The sequence below is a fragment of the Cavia porcellus genome, unplaced genomic scaffold (genome assembly GCF_034190915.1).
Source record: "Cavia porcellus strain 051 isolate PalLab524CR breed Dunkin Hartley unplaced genomic scaffold, mCavPor4.1 scaffold_4, whole genome shotgun sequence".
Classification (NCBI taxonomy): domain Eukaryota; kingdom Metazoa; phylum Chordata; class Mammalia; order Rodentia; family Caviidae; genus Cavia; species Cavia porcellus.
In genome coordinates this window covers 111,127,342-111,140,853 of record NW_026947487.1, presented here as the reverse complement: position 1 = coordinate 111,140,853, position 13,512 = coordinate 111,127,342, and positions in this window count along the sequence as shown.

The window sequence follows — 13,512 nt, the reverse complement described above, 5'->3', positions numbered from 1 at the left end:
TTAGATTTTGGGGTAGCACGCAGAGCCAGAGAAAGAGAGGGAGAGAGGCGGGGTGGAGGGGGAGACAGAGAGAGAGAGGTGTGTCTGTAAGCTGCCAGTGGTTTCAGTCTCAGGACTGAAACACCCTCCTGCTGCGGTTTCCATGGGAGTCAGCCTGGCTCCCCCTGAAAGTGACTCTGGCAGATGGGATGATTGAGGGTGACTGCTTTCACTTACTTGATGGAAACTGGTGGAAATATAGACAGCCCTGCAGTAATTTTTTATGCAGCTTGCTATTGCTTTTGTTTTTAAATGGACATTTACTACCTATTTAGAACAATCAAATACCTCAAAGCAAACATTAAGCAAAATGTGGCCTATCTATCACACACCCTGCTTCTCTTGATAGTAATCACCAGGAATAGCCCATTACATGGCAAATTCTACATTCTTACAAGTTGCTTTATAGATTCACTTGGTGATCACTAATAAACCTATTTAGCAAATATCTAATTAAGGAAATCTTAATGAAAACCAATTATCCAGTACCCTAAATTTACAAAATTTTATTTTTGGAGTGCCAAAAATGTGTTTTAAACAAGTTGTGTTATATATATTAGTGCTAAAAATGTCACTCTTGTGCAACACCAATTTACCCACAGTGACACTAAGGGGCAATTAACATTTTAAATTGTGTGTTGCACTCATCAGTGATTTCTGTATTGTGATTTTCCTTATCGTGCAGAGCATAAACACATGTATGGTAAATGCATTTTATCAGTAATTAGGCTGAACTTTATCAACAGGCCTTGCAAATTACATGAGCACGTGTATCTACTCATACATTTGTAGCAGCTTTCGGGTTTCAAATGTGTACTGGGAGAGAAATATATATATATATATATATATATATATATATATATATATATCCCTGTAGTTTCTATGGGTTAGTTTGCAAATGACACAAATATCAGTGGTTCCACATGAAACTGGCACATCTCTAGCTTTTGAAAAACATGTTTGTCTTCAAATAATTTTAGATTTATAGAAAAATAATAAATTTGTTTGAGTTTGCATTTATTGTGCCTGGGGTCCATATTTCTATTATGAAAAATATGGAAATGAACATTAATTATGAAACTACAAATCATATGCAAATGTCTCACTTCCCCCATCTCCATTGCCTGGTTTTCTTATAGAATATAATTCAGGGTCCCTGATGGAAGTTAGTCCCTGAGACTTTTGAACAGCCTCCAATGACTGAGAGTCCCTTAGTCTTTTCTTGTCTTTCATGATCTTGACAATTCAGATTCCTAACATAACTAATCAGTTACTTTGTAAAATGTCATACAATTTGGGTTTGCCTGGCATTTTCTATTAAATCAAACTTATATAGCTTTTGGCAAGAATTCCCCAGAAGTGATGCCATGTCCTTCCCAGTATGTGATATCATTATTGAGCACCTATGTCAATAGGTCCTATTCCTTGTGAATATGGACCTAAACTGTTAGTCAATGAAGTGTCAGATTTCTTCTTTGTAAGGTTACTTTCAGCCTGTATTACAGCCTGTTTCTTTTCAGGTTTTCATTTGCTGATTCGGGTCTTCCTTGGCAAATGTTTCAACTGTTATTATAGTGATGAAACCCTAATTGCAATTTTGGATTTCTCTCATTCTTTTTCCACATTTACTAATTTGATATTTCTCTACAAACAGCAGCCCCTTGGGAGTGATCAACGATTCATTCAATTACTCTGCACGTTAGCATGGACACATGGGAGTTTTGACTCTGTAAACTGTAATCAAACGCTGTGACTGAGCGTTGCTTGGCTTGCTCTTCTCTTTAGCCTCCTCGGCGATACCCCTGGGTACAGCATTTAGAGGGACACAGCATGTCACATGCTCAAGTTTGCTGTCTCTTTTTTTGTTAAATAAGTGAAAATATGAATACTGATATTTAGTTATTCCAGTTGAATTTTTTAGTTTCAGGAAAAATATCCTATTTGTTACTTCCTCAAGGTCTTTCAATGCTTTCCTAAAATTATGTCAAATCTCTTTCTACACTTCACGCATGTCATTGTCTGTCTCCTTGAGTAGCTTTACTTTCATAGAAACCTCTCTGTTGTCTGGTGGGCTGGTTGCCTTTTTGTTGGTGTTACATCTTTTTAAGGATGGAGTTTAAATCTACTCAATGTGGCTCAGTTACTTCCAGCTTTAGGAGGTTGAAATCTGGATTATGCAGACCATGTAGCAGTCTGTAGCCCTAAACCCAGAGAGCGGGGCAGCCAGACCCCCAGAGGAAGTGTCTTCTATGCACCAAACTTCGGAATAGAAAGGACTTCATCCAAACTTCAGATCACCCTCAGCTCCTCTCACACAGCTCCTTCCCCTGTGTGGATGATTCACAGAGTTCAAATTTTTTCCCTGAGGTTTTCCTCGGCTGGTTAACCCCTGCAAACTCTAACTCAGAAGCTCAGAAGTTTCCAGATTCATCTCTGCTGGTGGGATGGAACAACAGCTCTCTGCTTCAGCACCAGTGATGGGCTAGAATTAGCACTGGGAGTAAAAACTACAAGGGACTTAACAGCCCACAACTGATTTCAAACAAAATAGCTGTACTCCAAGGTGCTCCTGCACAGGGCCTTAGAAACACATAGCATCCTTTATCTGTCTGGATAATTGTGCTTCTAATGCTAATGAGCAAAAAACAAAACTAACCTAAACAAAAACTAAAGAAAAAAACATCTACCTTTCCTGTTATCTGATTCCTAGAATACCAACACAGTTAAAGGCTAGAAAAAGAAACATGGAAGATGGAATTGAACACAGGTATCTTCTTCGTCATAGCAATCCTGGTGAGATAACTATATTTTGGGTGTTTATGAAAGTCCTTAACTGACTTAGATTTAGATTAGATTCTTGAGTGGACTTGCCCAATGGAAAAGAAGCTTTGATCATATCCATGCCAATCAAGAGCATGACTTTTACTGGTAAAATGAAGACTCCACTTAACAAAAGGTCTGGGAGAAAAATGGAGTACCAAGAAATTGGAATTTGATGGAATGCCTTTCCATTACAGAGAAAGGACTGTTTCTGGGAAAATATGACAGCAAATGTAGGAACAATTACAAGGATAGCTTATGAAATTTCTTGTGGCTCCCATGAGCAAGAATACATAATACAAAATATAGGACCTCAGAAAACAAGCTTAATTACTTACAATGTCATACTTTTGAAAAGGGGCTTTTTTAAACTAAAAAGGGATTTCAGTATCTTTAATCCATAAAGATAAAAAAGGTCTGCAGAAAATCATGCTGCTCACCAAAGGAGGAGCCAGAGCTAGAGCCAGGTAGGAGAGTCTGATCCTTGTTCAAATTACTGAACAACAAGAGCGAGTAGAAGAGTGAACTGGCAAATCAGACAACAAATACTCTCTGCATGTTTGCTTGCCAGGTCTACTACCCTGAAATATAATCTTGAAAACCGAGTTAACACAGAAGTTATTTACAGGCACCTGTCTCACAGTGACCTGTGTTTATCTTCTGCTTGTAGCATAACCTGTCTCCTCTTAAGTACCATTTGACAAGATATTTGAAAAATCACAGTGTCTTTAAGAAATCTAATTAAACATTTTAACGCAACTTTTTTGGCTTTCCAGCAGGTTTTATTTAAAATATCCTGGAGATGGAAGACAGTCACCGATGCTGTCCTGGGGACAATGAGTAGATGTCCTCTTCCCCTAGACCTTTACTTACATCTAGCTGAAATCACCACTAAGAACTTGGTGCACTTCCTGCCTCTGCAGGCTCAGGAGAGATAAAGGCTCCATTGCCTTTAAATATATTAGAGCTGCTGCTCAGAACAAATGAAAACAATCTTTGGTTTTTATAAAACTCAGATCCTAACATAAAAGTCAAACCACAAACAGAACTGGTACTTAGTGTACAATTTTGGATATGAAAGGCACAGGTGAGAGAGCTGATTCACTATGAATCTCACTATAAATACAAGTTCATGTATTTAATGCAACCTGACACCCTCTCTACCACCATGAAGCACAAACAACTTTGGCCAGTGTTCTTGCACTGTTCCATGCTTGACATGAAAAGTAACAAACAGCAACTACAAACTCTGCTGAGCCTTTGAACAGGGATTCTCAGTCATTTTTGCAATGGGTTTACATATATCATTATTCAGGACAGGGGCACATTATCCCCTGTGATTTTAAAATTATATAATTATCTTAAGTGAGATTTTTTAATGTGGCAGAATTATAATCCCATAAAATCTCAAAGAATTATCAAAATAACTTATACCTGAATATTTCCTTTAATTAATCACATCTTAGTGAAATCTCTTTTCATGTAATTTTCCCATCAGTATTTATCTTAAGGGAACACAATGACAAATCGTTCACTTTGATGCAGGACACAGGGAAGTTATACACAACACACTTAAAGGAGCGGCTCCAGGCTGCCTGCTTTTTCACAAGGAAGATGAGAACAAAGGCGCAGCTTCCTCTCCAGTCCACAACTCCACAGTGAGTCTGAACTGTGAGAACAACTGTTTTACTCCCGTCACTGGTAAGGAGCATGACTAGCAGATAGGAAAGGAGAGGAAGTAAGGCAGTGACGTGGGGCAGGACCGACACTGAGCCAGCACCCAGCCAGGCTCTCAGCACAGGGTCATCCAGCCAGTTACTCAGAGACGCTGCTCATGCAGAACCCAGACCAAGCAGAGGACGGTGCTGACACAGAGTCAGACCCCGGGTCACCCGGGCTGGCTGCTGGTGCCTTGTGTGAAAGGCAGGCAGGCAGACAGAGGGACAGACAGACACACCTCCCATGGCCAGTCAGCCTGGCACATTCCCAGCCATGGCTCCCATTCTGCTTCCCACCCCCTTGGTCACTGGCTTAGATGGTGCAGATGTTATCCCCAATGCTCTACACCAAGGACACCAGGGCTGTCACCGCGCCCATGGTAGCTGACAGTGCCTCCAGGCTACACTACCTTGAGTAGATGGGCTTGTCAGCCTTGCTCAGAACAAACACATGCTTCTGTTGGCTGTGCCAGCCTCCTCACTGGGGTCCCTGCCCTGGCCCCCACAGCCACTCTTTGCACCACCTCATTCTCCAGAATGAGGGGGAACTGGCCCTCTTTCCCCACCGACTACCATTAATACACATTAACATTTGGTTCCTTACCAACCCCTCAAATCCTCTACTGATTCTTCAATAATGCAGATGCAGAGTGCTCAGTACTCCCTACTGATTTCCTTTCTCATTGCAAGGATTCTATACCCCAGTGCCCTCACTTATCTTCTAAATAGTTTCTCCCTATTCATGTTCATTAACCTAAATACGTTAGGTCCCCACTGGCTCTCTTTGATATCAACCACATTTTTGTTGATTGTCAGTCACCTGAACTCACCAAATACATTCTGGTTTGCCCAGAACTGGGAGGTTCCTGGGATAAGGGCCTTTCAGTGCTAAAATGGGTATTTTCCGGTACAAATAGGGATGTTTGATCCCCCACAACATGCATCTACCAGGACCACAGAACTGTACTTGGTGAACACCAGCGGATACCTACTGACTTCCTTTTAATTTCTTAATGATTTAAACTACACAAATGAGTCTACCATTACACCCTCCTGACTTGGCGATGGTTCAAGCTACTTCCGAGTCCCCAAAGACTCCTCATTGATCTTCCACTAAATCCTCTTCTCCCTTACCCAACATGTCCTCCCCCGCGCGCGCTTTTCTTCCAAAACCCTAGAGAAGGCAGCATACATATTTCCTCCAGGTCCCCGTCTCTGGTATCTGGTGGGCCCGAGGGAACTCCATCTCCAGTCTCCTCACTAGGGAACTGCGTGCCCTCCATGTCCTGCGTGTCCCCAGGGGCTGGAGCAGCAGCGTCTCTGCTGGCCTTCATCTGCACATCCCTGGGGGAAGGGGAATCGAGGATGACAGGCAGCAAAAGAAACTTCTCAGAAGCCTTTACAGAGCCAGGTCCCCGGACACATTCCCAGCGCTTGTTTCCCCCCACGGCTTTCCATGGGATGAGCCATTCAAAATCGTGTCCAAACACCTGCACCCTCCAAGGCTTTCTCTGCAGAGAGGCTCTAGTAGCCTGAGGGAAACAAAGGCATATAAACACCTGTTTTAAGCCCTGTATCTCAATGATCCTGACTCCGAAGCCAGGGCAGCACCACACTTCAGGGTGCCGCTGAGGTTCGGCCACACTTTAGCAAACCACCGCTCAGAAATGACACTTGCGGTCACAGAGCTTCAGTCGCTCCCCGCGACACTTCTCTCCTCACCGTTGCGATGGAGCACGCCTCTCCAGGATCAACTTCGGATCAAGTCTGGAACCCAGCGCACCCTTTTATACTCTTCTGAGCAACCTACTGGAAGTCGGAAGCCAGGCGAGAGAGGCGCGCGTCTTTCACCCAGGCTGTGGGCGTGAGGGAGGCGCGGCTCGGATTCAGCCAATCCGGGCGCGGAAAGGGCGGGCATTCCTTCTTGTGGCCCAATCCGGGTAGACTGTCGCCTTCCTCTAGTCCAGTCCAAATCTTACCTAGGCATCTACTAGAGACGTCTCTCTGGGTCAACGAAAGCTCCAGCTTTTTTCTCTTCTCACCTGAGGACATTTTCAGCCTAAACTCTAAAAGATACTCGTGCTGGTCCAATAAGCATGCTCCCCCAGAGATGAGGTAACTTCATTCTTCTTTAATCTCCAAGAAAGGCTGGAATGGGGTAAGACTCCATGGGGTGGTGGATGCTTGACGAGCAGTTGTTGCGTTCAATCGGAGTGCTTCACGCAGTCTGCTTGACCAATGGAACTCGGATCCTAATATAAGAGGCGGACCTCTCGGAAGTGGGAATTACTCGTGAGTCGCGGTGATCAACCGAAGGGCTCTGAGGCCCTGGAGCAGCGGAACCTCAACCTCCGAAAACTCTTGTGGCATGGAAAAGGGAGTTGCGAAAGTAAATGTGCAGTATGATGAGTGTTCATCCAAAAGTTCACCCTGACACTGCTTGCTAAGTAGGGAAGGATCTGTGGGCAGAACCATGCAGATTAGGCGTCCAGGCCTAATGGGGAGGGGTGCGTCGGTGGGCGTGGCTTTGAGGGGCGTCTAAGTCTTCAATGGCTGAGGATCACACCACGCTGCCCTCTGCACACCATTAATGGCTGACTGGACAAGGCAAATCGATGGCCCCGCGGCCTGCTTCATTGACTTCCAAAGAAAGAGGACCGCTGAGACCACATGGGATCTTCCAGTCCCAGGAAGCCTGAAGAATGTTGCAATTCACGGCACTCTGCGAGGGGCATGGACAGCTAGCAGAAGGTGCTCCAAGGTGACAGTTTAAGAAAGGGCAAGCACTGGTACCAACCTCTTTAGCGACTCAGGCTCTCTGTCTCTGGGTGACTCTTTTTTTTTTTTTTTTTTTTTTTTTTTTTTTTTTTTTTTTATTTAAAAAGAAAAGAGAAAAAACAAAACAAAACAAAGCAGTGTAAGGGTACAAGTAGTACAAAACTACAAAAAAAAAAAAAAAAAAAAAAAAAAGTAAGAAATCACCAGTTAATAGATTACACATTACCATCTTAGAGATAGTTGCTTAAGTCACAGTATCAAAGCATACAAAGTGGACATTCAAACAGTGAGACTGCAAACAATTGTGTTCAATGATCCAACCAAAAACATTAATATGGTCATCTATTTAACACCCCTAAACACACTTGCAGTTGTATCCTTTAGAGCACTTTTTTCCCTCTCTTTTTTACAACACAATTTACACATTTTGGGTTTTATTACTCCTTAGTGCTCATTACTTTTTTTTGGAAGAGAAAAAAGTCAAATATGGCAAAACAAAGCTGTCAGTCAAAACCAAGGATAGACATAGCACATGATGTAAAAACAGAGTACAAGGTTATCAACAATGGTTACCATAATGCCAATTGCTTCCTTAAAAAGAATTGTCTCTCAGGGGCTGGGGATTTAGCTCAGCAGCATAAGCGCCTGCCTCGAAAGCAGGCAGTCGTGAGTTTGATCCCTGGTACAGACAAAAAGGAAAAAGACAAAACAAAAGAAAAAAGAAAGAATTGTCGATCTCATTAGGTACTATAAAGTTAAACAAAACAGTAGAGAACAAGACCAGGAAAACCTAAACCTTGTAAACATTGCAGGACTTCCAAAGGAGATAATAATTAAACCAGAATGGGCATCATAGTGAATCTTATTGCCTTCAAAGTAGTTGCCTATACCCTCAAACTTGATACTATCATACAGCACAGAACAGGGTCTAATCAGGCAAAACAAGATAGTGGGAGTATTACAGGACTTCAAATCAAGTTAATAGGACATCAAAAAAGTTACTATAATATTTCCTGCTAATTATTTAATTTTTCCCCTTAATTAAAAAATCATAAAAAACAACTAAATATTTTTTAATGAATAAGGGAGAGAGTGAGATAAAAGAGGACATACCAACATAACAATACAGGTCAAAGCATGACTGTTTCAGCAACATAGTGCTTCACCACCAAATAACCCGACTTAATAGTAGTTACCATAGTGTCTTTTTCCTTGAAATATTTGAATATAACTTCATATACTATAGCTTCAAATATTTCCATATCAAGCAGCCCAGAATAAAGCCATTCCAATTAATAAGTGAAAACTTTATACGGCTTAAAGGCCACATAATGGGGAATCATGATTACCACATACTTTTATATATTTGAATCATTACTTACATTAGGGAAACTATTTGGTATTACATTAGGGAAACTATTTGGTATTCACACATGCAAGATTGATTTATTTCACTTATGAGTATGGTCTCAAGCTACGTCCATTTATTGATAAATATCTCAATGTGATCCTTCTTTATAGCTGAGTAATACTCCATTGTATAGAAATACCACAACTTTTTTATCCATTCCTCAGTTGATGGACACTTGGGTTGTTTCGAAGATCTGGTAATTACAAATGGTGCTGCTATAAACATAGGTGTACATAGATCACTTGGGTAAGATGCTTTCAGTTCTTCTTGGAATATCCCTAGAAGTCGAATAGCTGGAACAAATGGGACTTCCAATCCCAGCTTTTTGAGAAGCCTCCACAAAGGTTGTACCAGTCTTCACTCCCACCAACAGTGTAGGAGAGTTCCTTTATCCCCACAGCCTCTCTAGAATTTGTTGTTGTTAGTTTTCTTGATCTTGGCCATTCTTTCAGGAGGGAGATGCAATCTCAGTGTGGTTTTAATTTGCATTTCTCTAATGACCAATGATGATGAATATTTTTTCATGTATTTATTTGCCATTTGTGTTTCTTCATCTGACAAGTGTGTATTCATCTCAGATGCCCATTTTTGGATTGGATCTTTGAATTTTGGGGGTCTGAGTTTTTGTAATTCTTTATATGTTTTAGACAAAAGTCCCTTGTCTGAGGGGGAGTTCACTAAGATATTTTCCCAGTTTGTGGGTTTTCTTTTCACTATGCTGGAGATTTCTTTTGACATGCAGAAACTTTTTAATAAGAGGTGGTCCCAGTTATTGATTCTGGGAAGTATTTCCTGTGCGGTTTGAGTTCTGTTCATGCATTCTTTACCCACCCCTATCTCTTCAAGGTTTCTACCCAATTTGTCTTCCAATACATTTAGTGTTTCTGTTTTAATATTCAGATCTTTGACCCATTTAGATTTTAATTTAGTACATGGTGATAGGCAGGGGTCTAGCTTTAGTTTTCAGCAAATGGAGAGCCAGTTTTTCCAACACCATTTATTAAAGAGACTGTCGTTCTTCCAGTGAACCTGCTTGGCTCCTTTATCAAAGATAACGTGGTTGAGTGTGTTTGTAGTTGTGGTTGTATCTTCTAATCTATTCCATTGATCTTTGGCTCTGTTTTGATTCTAATACCATGTTGATTTTACTACTGTTGCTTTGTAGTATAACTTCAAGTCAGGGATTGTGATGCCTCCTGCCTTGCCTTTGCTGCTTAGAATTGCCTTCGCTATTCTAGGTCTCTTCTCGTTCCAGATGAATTTTAGGAGTGATTTCTCTAGATTTATAAGGTATGTTGATGGTATTTCTATTGGGATTGCATTGAATCTGTATAACAGTTTTGGGAGAAAGGCCATTTTCACAATGTTTGTTCTTCCTATCCATGAGCAAGGGATGTCTTTCCATTTTCAGAGATCATCTTCAGTTTCCTTTTTCAGTGTATTACAATTTTCCCTTTATAGGTCTTTCACTTCTTTCGTAAGAGTAATTCCTAAATATTTCATTTTTTTTCTTGCTAATGTGAAGAGTGTGTTTTCTCTTATTTCCGTCTCTGTGATTTTGTTGTTAGTGTATAGGAATGCTATTGATTTCTGAGTATTGATTTTAGAAATACAGAAGATCATCAACACCTATTTTGAAAACCTCTACTTTCAAAGGTTTGATAACACAGAAGAAATAGACAGATTCTTAGAAATATATGAAGTGCCAAAGCTAGATCAAGAGGATGTAAAACTGCTGAATAACCTAATCTCTATTAATGAAATTGAAAATGTAATTAAGTCCTTACCTACAAAGAAGAGCCCAGACCCAGATGGATTCACTGCAGAATTCTACAAGAAATACAACAAAGACCTAAAGCCGACACTGGTCAAACTATTCAATGAAATTGAAAGGGAAGCAATCCTTCCTAAGTCATTCCTGGAAGCAAATATTACTCTAGTACCAAAACCTGAGAAAGACACAACTAAAAAAGAGAACTATAGACCAATCTCTCTAATGAACACAGATGCAAAAATACTCAATAAAATATTGGCAAATAGGATGCAGCAAATCAAGAAGATTATACACCATGACCAAGTGGGATTCATCCCAGGAATGCAAGTGATAATTTATGTGTTACACTGGGTCATTTAATACCCTGTAACATCCATGTAAGGTAGGTACCACTATTGACATCAACATAACATAAATCAACATAACATAAATTAATAAATGTAATCCACCATATCAATAACGCCAAAAGTAAGAATCACATGATCATTTCTATAAGATGTAGAAAAAGCCTTCGATCAGGTCCTTCAGTCATTCATGATAAGAACTTTACAGAAAATTGGAATAGATGGTCTTTACGTCAATATAATAAAGGCCATTTATGACAAACCAACAGCCAGCATCATACTAAATGGCCAAAAATTGATAGCCCTTACTTTAAAATCAGGCACAAGTCAAGGATGCCCTTTATCACCACTCCTATTTAATATATTACTGGAAGTACTAGCCAGAGCAATTAGACAAGAGAGAGAAATAAAAGGGGTAAAGATAGGAAAAGAAGAAGTTAAATTATCATTGTTTGCAGATGACATGATACTCTACATAGAAGACCCCCTAAGCTCCATTGAAAGACTCTTAGATATAATAAATAAGTTCAGTAATGTAGCTGGGTGACTCTACATCTGCTTGACGTTCTCCAGGTGCCCGCGCTTGGTCGTCAGCCAGCTGAGTGAGGCTGCACACCCAGACCCACTAGCTGAAGCCCCAGAGGGCCTGATAGCTTGGATCCACAGCTCTGTTACCTGGGACAGAATTCTGGTTAGGGGTGTGGCCGCGGCAGGGTGGAGGGCACTGCAGGCATCTCCTGGTGTTGGACTGGCCAGACCCTCTTGGGCTGGGTGAATGGGAGGTTACTTCCTGGAATAAGTTTGGCGTTGTGTAAGAAGCTTCCAGGCCCCTGTAGCATCCCAAGTGCCCACGGCCGTGGCTTTCCCCTTGTGAAACACTGACTTAACCTTTATAGACCCCTGTGCTGAGGATTGCTTGGGTTGAAGTGACTAAACGTGCTTAGCCTACTTTGAGCCATTGCTAAGTGGAAGGTTTTGGTGCTAGTTATTATTATTTTAATTATAATTAAGACAATGAGAACCAGTTACTGATGTGGAGCCTTACTATATATACTAGGTAACATAATATATAGTTATTATAATGTAAAAGCAATATATAAATTTAAGCATAATACAATATATTAATTATAAAAAAGTATATACAAAACATGTTAAAAATCACAAAGTAACTTATAAGAAAATGTACATAATACAGGAAAATATGTAAATGCAGACAGTAAAACAATAAGAAATGTATGTAGCCGACAATATACTATTAGTAATCTTTATAAAGTAAAATTGATAAAACATGCTGAATTTTCAGTAATTATATGATTTAAGCATTTACTGATTTATGTAGTGAAAATGCACATGAATGTAGAATATAAAATAAAATGATACTATGTACGCAGCTCTTAGGCCTATGAACTTACTTTAGGTTGGTGAAGAGTATGCCCTCTAAGACCAAGTTAAAATATTTTTGGTATGCAGTGTTCACTGCTTATCTCAGACAGGTCACTGTACCCTGGGTAGAGGCGTTCAGGCCTCTTTGAGCCTGGCTTTCGTCATTAGTACCGTAGTGATGTCAATAGTGGCAACTACCTTACATGGGTGTTACACGGATGGTATTAAATGACCCAGTGTGACACATAAATTAGCACCTGGTATGTGGTTGGCCGTGACAATGTTACTTTATTAAATATTATTAAATCTTATGACTGTTATATGATAATTCATACACACTGTAACTAACTATATATTATAGATGTTATACTAAATTATGCATAATAAAGATACTGAAATTATAGCTCCATGACACTGATTGAGCATGCGATGTGTTAAGGTGTACAGCAATGTCCCAGTCAGATGGACCCTTAAGAGTCACACAGTCAAGCAAATGGACCAACCTCTGAATATACAGAGGCCCAGGCAGACAAACTATCTCCTAGCCAGAGAGACAAAAGAGTCTCCCAGGTACAACAAGATGTCTGGTGAAGAGTGGTCTCAGTATCATGAAGACGAAGGAGAAGCTTAAGATGCTAACTCCTAAGTCACTAAAACAAGTGTCACATTGGAGTGACCCAATGCTTCCTCCTTTCCATATCTGGCATATCTCTATGTTGTAAGTTTTAGATTATATGTTTGAAGGTACAGTTGCATTTTGCAGCTATGTTTAAGACTGGTCCTATATCTCAGCAGAACTATGCTGCAAGTAGGCTCCTTTTTCAAACTTTCGCTAACTTGTTCTGTGAAAGAAAATGATTGTTTTTTTCCAGGGAAAACAGCAGAGCTAAAAACACCAACAACACAGTCTCTTCTCTGAAACACTTAGCACCAAATGTGTTTTGAACTCACAGGTTCTGCAGTCTTAGGCCATATGGAGTAGACTATAAAGTGTCTCTGCCCGGCTGGGCATGCCTGGTGATTACACTCATTCTCTCTCCATGGAAGTGATAAAGGTGGAACCTCCCCACGTGAGCACACTTCACATTTTGCGGCCATTGAATTTACAAAAGATTCTAATCTGTGAATTTTATGACAAAGCTAAATGGTAAAAATATACTCACTGGCATCCTATGGGTAATGAACTGTGAGAACAAGAAAAATATTTAAAGAAACAATGGCACCAAATTTTCAAACTGATGAAAA